The following is a 6389-nucleotide window of genomic DNA, read 5'->3' as shown; positions in this document are numbered from 1 at the left end:
TTTTGGAAACTGGGACATGGGCGAAGAATCCCTCACTTAACTTGGCTCCCATGTATTTGCTCTTAGAATGCAAGCTTATAGCCTGAGAAAAAGTATCCCAGGTGAAGTGTGGGAAACAAGTCCCCTAGCTGGCTTGCAGGCTAAATCTTTTTTACAGAGAGTAAAGAAGAGTCTCCTAAGCTAACCTATCTAATGGATGCTTGAGCTGCCCTGCTCTTTCTCAGAGCTGTGTATGAGGGCACAGTAGCTCAGGGAAAGGTTGAAAAGCACACTAGAAAGAGCTAGAGAGCTCAATTCTGGTTCATGATGGAAAATCCTACAACGTTATAGTTAATCCTATAACCTTAGAGTTAGACGGACTAACTCTAAGGGGACAGAGATTTGGTGAACCAGCAATAGCAACCTAAAAGTCTGAGTTGAGGGAGTGGAATTAGACACCAAATATATTGCCATGAGAAACTTCCAGATTAAACTGGAACTATGGTGGGACTGGAAAGTCCCAAACTTCTGACCTGGTAAGGTATTAAGTTTGAAAACAATAAAAAGAGAAATGAAACAGTATAAAACCATCATAGGAAGAAATAGTTAATTTAAAATTGGAAAAGTGAAGAAGTCTTAGAGAGAGAATTCAATACATTTAAAGTAATAAGGCATATAAAGAAAAAAGTCATGATGCACAGAACTCTCATACTCTGTATAATGCAATTTTATGTGAAACAGCTAGATGATTGCCCCAATCAAAACTGACACATTATCAATTATGTTTTTATTAAACTAGTATTTATTATCCTAATCTGAATAATCACAATATTTTTATACCTTCTGAAAAAGAGGGTTTTAGAGATACAAGAAAAAGAGAAATATAAAAAGTAGAGACAGCCTTTAGAAGAAAAATTAAAACAAATAGTGAGTAAAAATAAAATACTAGGGTAATAGAGATACAAGAAAAACAAGAAAAAACATAAAAAATGGATATTAACCTTTGAAAATAATAGAAAAAATATAAATAAACTGAGGAAGATTCTAAAATAGAGACAGCATAAGTAAGGCTAGAGCCTACAGTACTACCATATAATAAAAGTCAGGAAAGTTGGCAAAAGCTTGTTAGACAAACAATATCAGCTTATCCAGTTATTGTACAACAAATACCAGCAGATGCTAGACATACACTTACAAAATTAATTTAGACAGCATCCCATTCAAAGGCTACATTTTAAAAAGTCATAAGAGTAAAACTTTAATAGAATAAAATAATTTCTAGAAGTTTTAGGAAAAGCAAACTGATGAATGTTTTAATTGTGACAAGCAAGGACAATTGAAAGGAGATTGTAGGCAAGGAATATCTAGTAACAGTGTTTTTTTTTCCTAGAGATAATACAATAGAAGGCCTCAGCTTTCTGGAATATGCAGAAGATGACCCAAAATCTGACACTGGACTAAAGAATGTAGATCAACAAGGGACAAACTAATCAGGAGACCCAGAGACAGTATCCAAATTAACAAACAGAAATGCAAAGGGAGACATAACAACAGAATCTGAGGAAATGGAAAAAAAAATCATCAGATCCTACTACAAAACCCTATATTCAAAAAAACTGAAAATCTGGAGGAGATGAACAATTTTCTAGACAAACACCAGGTACAAAATTAAATCAGGATCAGATAAACTATCTACACAATGCCCCATAACTCCTAAAGAAATTAAAACAGTTATTAAAAGACTCCCAACTAAAAAGAGTCCAACTAAAAAGAGCTCTGGCCTTAATTATACTGTCTCTATTTTAGAATCTTCCTCCGTTTATTTATATTTTTTCCATTATTTTCAAAGGTTCAGATGGGTTCAGTGCAGAAGTCTATCAGAACTTTCCTAGAAGACCTCATACCAATACTATCCGAACTATTCCACAAAATTGAAACAGATGGAGCACTACCGAATTCCTTCTATGAAGCCACAATTACTCTTATACCTAAACCACACAAAGACCCAACAAAGAAAGAGAACTTCAGACCAATTTCCCTTATGAATATTGATGCAAAAATATGCAATAAAATTCTTGCAAACTGAATCCAAGAATACCTCAAAACAATCATCCATCTTGATCAAGTACGTTTCATCCCAGGGATGCAGGGATGGTTTAATATATGGAAAACCTTCAATGTAATCCACTATATAAACAAACTGAAAGATAAAATCCACATGATCATTTCATTAGATGCTGAGAAAGCATTTGGCAAAATTCAACATCCCCTCATGATAAAAGTCCTAGAAAGAACAGGAATTCAAGGCTCATACCTGAACATACTAAAAGCCATATACAGCAAACCAATAGCTAACATCAAACTAAAAGGAGAGAAACTTGAAGCAATCCCACTAAAATCAAGGTCTAGACAAGGCTACCCACTCTCTCCCTACTTATTCAATATAGTACTGAAAATCCTAGCCAGAGCAATCAGACAATGAAAGGAGTTCAAAGGATACACATTGGTAAGGAAGAAGTCAAAATATTACTATTTGCAGATGACATGATAGTATACATACATGACCCCAAAAGTTCCTCAAGAGAACTATTAAACCTGATAGACACCTTCAGGAATGTGGCTGAGTATAAAATTAATTCAAACAAATCAGTAGCCTTCCTCTACTCAAATAATAAACAGGCTGAGAAAGAAATTAGGAAAATGACACCCTTCACAATAGTCCTAAATAATATAAAATACCTCAGTGTGACTCTAACCAAGCAAGTGAGAGATCTGTATGACAAGAACTTCAAGTCTCCAAAGAAAGAATTTGAAGACGATGTCAAAAATGGAAAAATCCCCATGCTCATGAGATGGCAGGATTAATATAGGAAAAATGGTCATTTTGTCAAAAGCAATCTACAGATTCAATGTAATCCGCATCAAAATTCTAGCAAAATTCTTCACAGAGTTAGAATGACCAATTTCCAAATTCATTTGGAATAACAAAAAAAAAAACAAGATATCAATAACAATACTCAACAATAAAATCCTTCTGGGGGAATCAATATCCATACCTCAAGCAATATTAAAGAGCAATAGTGATAAAAAACCATATGGTATTGGTGCAGAGACAGGCAGGTAGATCAGGCATATAGAATTGAAGACCCAGAAATGAACCCACACACCTCTGGTCACTTGATATTTTACGAAGTAACTAAAACCATCCAGGGTAGCATTTTCAAAAAATGGTGTTGGTTCAACTGGAGGTCAGCATGTAAAAGAATGCAAATTGACCCATTTTTATTTGTACAAAGCTTTAGTCCAAGTGGATCAAGGATCTCCACATTAAACCAGATACACTCAAACTAATAGAAGAAAAAGTGGGGAAAAGCCTCAAACACATGGGCACTGGAGAAAATTTCCTGAACAAAACACCAATGGCTTATGCTCTAAAATAAAGAATGGACAAATGGGACCTCATAAAACTGCAAAGCTTCTCTAAGGCAGAGGACACTGTCATTAGGACAAAATAGCAACGAAAAGATTGGTAAAAGATCTTTACCAATTCTACATCTGATAGAGGGCTAATATCCAAAATATATAAGTACTCAAAAAGTTATACTACAGAGAGCCAAATAACCCTATTACAAAATTGGATATAGAGCTAAATAAAAAATTCTTAATTGAGGAGTCTCTAATTGCTGAAAAGCACCTAAAGAAATGTTCAACATCCTTAGTCATCAGGGAAGTGCAAATCAAAACAACCTTGAGATTCCCCCTCACACCAGCCAGAATGGCTAAGATAAAAAACTCACATGAAAACTGATGATGGTGAGGATGTGGAGAAAGAGGAGCACTCCTCTTTTGTTGGTAGGATTGCAAAGTAGTACAACCACTCTGGAAATCAGTCTGGAGTTTTTCAGAAAATTGGACATTGGAATACTTGAAGACCCAACTATACCTCTCCTGGGCATGTACACAGAAGATGCTCCAACATATAACAAAACACATGCTCTACTATATTCACAGCAGCATTATTTATAATAGCCAGAAGCTGGAAAGAACCCAGATACCCTTCAACAGAGGAATGGATACAGAAAATGTGGTATATCTATATAATGGAGTACTTCTCAGCTATCAAAAAGAATGACTTAATGAAATTCATAGGCAAATGGATGGAACTAGAAAATATCATCCTGAGTGAGGTAACCCAATCACAGAGAAACACACACAGATAGGTGGATATTAGCCCCAAAGCTTGAGTTACCCTAGATATAATCCACAGACTACATGAAGCTAAAGAAGAATGATGACCAAAGTGTGGATGCTTCCCTCCTTCTAAAAAGGGGGTACATAAATATTTATTGGAGAGGATTTGGAGCAATGTTTGGAGCTGACACTGAAGGAATGACCATTCAGAGTCTGCCACACATTTGGCATATATATATATATATATATATATATATATATATATATATATGCATGCAAGCAAACTAGATAAAATTAATAAATCTAAGAATTGCATGCTGACAGGAACTGGATGTAGATGTCTTCTGAGAGACACAGCCAGAGCATTTCAAATACAGAAGCAAATGCTACCAGCAAACCACTGAACTGAGAAAGGGATCCCCGTTGGAGGAATTAGAGAAAGAATTGAAAGGGCTGAAGGGCCTTGCAACCCCATAAAAACAATCATACCAACCAACCAGAGCACCCAGAAATTAAATCACTACCCAATGCCATGGACTGACCCATGGTTCCAGCTGCATATATAGCAGTGGATGGCCTTGTTGGGCACCAAAGGAAGGAGAAGCCCTTCATCCTGCCAAGTTTTGACCCACAGTGTAAGTAAATGTTGGTGTGGGACAGGAAGGGAGGAGGATGGGGAGGGGAACACCCTTTTAGAAGAAGGGGAGGGGGAGCAGATTGGTGATTATGGACAGGAAACCAGGAATGAGAATAACATTTGAAATGTAAATTTAAAAAAACATCCAATAAAAAAATAAACCAAAACAAAAACTAAACAAAACAGAACAAACAAACAAACAATAACAACAACAACAAAGGGAAAAGCTATGTAACCTGTTGGGAATTGACCTTTGAGGCCTTGATATTAAATTCAAGTCTACCATTGCAGATGACCAGTGGAGAAACTCATCCACAGAAACATTAAAATAGATGTCAAAGACAGAACAGCTTTAATAAATAAAACACAAAACACAGGATTGACCAAACAACAACTATTTTTATCAAACTGCTATAAAAATGAGACCAATGTTAAAATTACAATTAGATGAGATCAAAATTAAAGGCATAATGGATACAGGAGCAATTGTAACACTTCCACAAGAATCCTGGAATCCAACTTAGACATTTCGAAAGGTATCTACACAGCACCCAGGATATAGGACATTCTCCGAAGTAAAACAAAGTCTAAAATGGATTAAATGCATAGCAACAAAGGGTCAAATAGAAAAGTTAAAGCCTGAATATGAACAGTCATAAAAAGAAAAATTTAAGTTTAAATCCAAACAGATTTGCTGCTCCCTCTACATAGGAGTAGTTCCGAAACTGGAAAATTTCTCCAGCCAGGACTTTAGCTAAAAATAGCCAATAAATCTTGTTGGCTACAGAATCCTCAGGACATATCATGCCATCCTTTCAGATGTCATAGATAAAAATTTATATTATAGTTTCATTATATAGTCTAAACTAACCATGCCCTAAAAGAGAGCAAAGAATCGTCTTTAACTGCTCTGTTTGTACTACACATCCCATACACATGCTATTGCAGAAATCTATGCTACTTGTGAAACTTTATATGATTAAAGATACCAATGAAGTTAAAATAGCCTTGAAAAGACCACTATCAAGGATGCTTAAGAGGATGTTGAGATGCAAAGACACTGTTAATTCAACATCCTGCCTCATCCAACCTCAGACTATCTCAATAGCTGTTTTCCCAAAAGTTGCTTCCAGTATACTTTCAAAGCTGCTGACTCCAGTTAGGTCAGCCTCTCAGATGGTCCAGTTAGAACTTCATTGAAGCTTGCAATTTCTCAGAACACAGACTAATTACAGATAGTTTACTTAAGGCTAACCAATATTCACTGGGCTCCCAAGAGAAAACAACACACTCAGAGAGTGGCAAGCAATTTTAAGAGAGCAATGCCTCCATTTCCAAGAGGTAGGGTGGGTGAGTTTCAGGTGTTAATGATGATGGGTATTTGTCATGTTTAAAAGGGGTTGGTTTCAAGTTCTAAATGGTCTTGATACAATAAGGGTTGTTAGATTCAGGGCTTTTTTAAAATTATTTTTTCTTTGCTCTTCTTTTTCTTCTACTACTTTTTCTAGTGTTAGGAGGAAAGTAGGAGTAGAGATGAGAAGGGAAAACTGAGGACACAGCAATCATACTGGAGTAATATAAA

The 6389-nt window shown here is 35.8% G+C and overlaps 1 pseudogene; it reads left to right on the top strand.

Annotated features, from left to right (window-relative positions):
• Window positions 1–480: 480 nt before the first annotated feature.
• Window positions 481–6389, top strand: part of LOC116887193 — a 29679-nt pseudogene continuing 23770 nt past the window's right edge.

The sequence above is a fragment of the Rattus rattus genome, chromosome 1 (assembly GCF_011064425.1).
Source record: "Rattus rattus isolate New Zealand chromosome 1, Rrattus_CSIRO_v1, whole genome shotgun sequence".
Lineage (NCBI taxonomy): Eukaryota > Metazoa > Chordata > Mammalia > Rodentia > Muridae > Rattus > Rattus rattus.
This window is presented reverse-complemented; position numbering and strand designations above follow the sequence as displayed.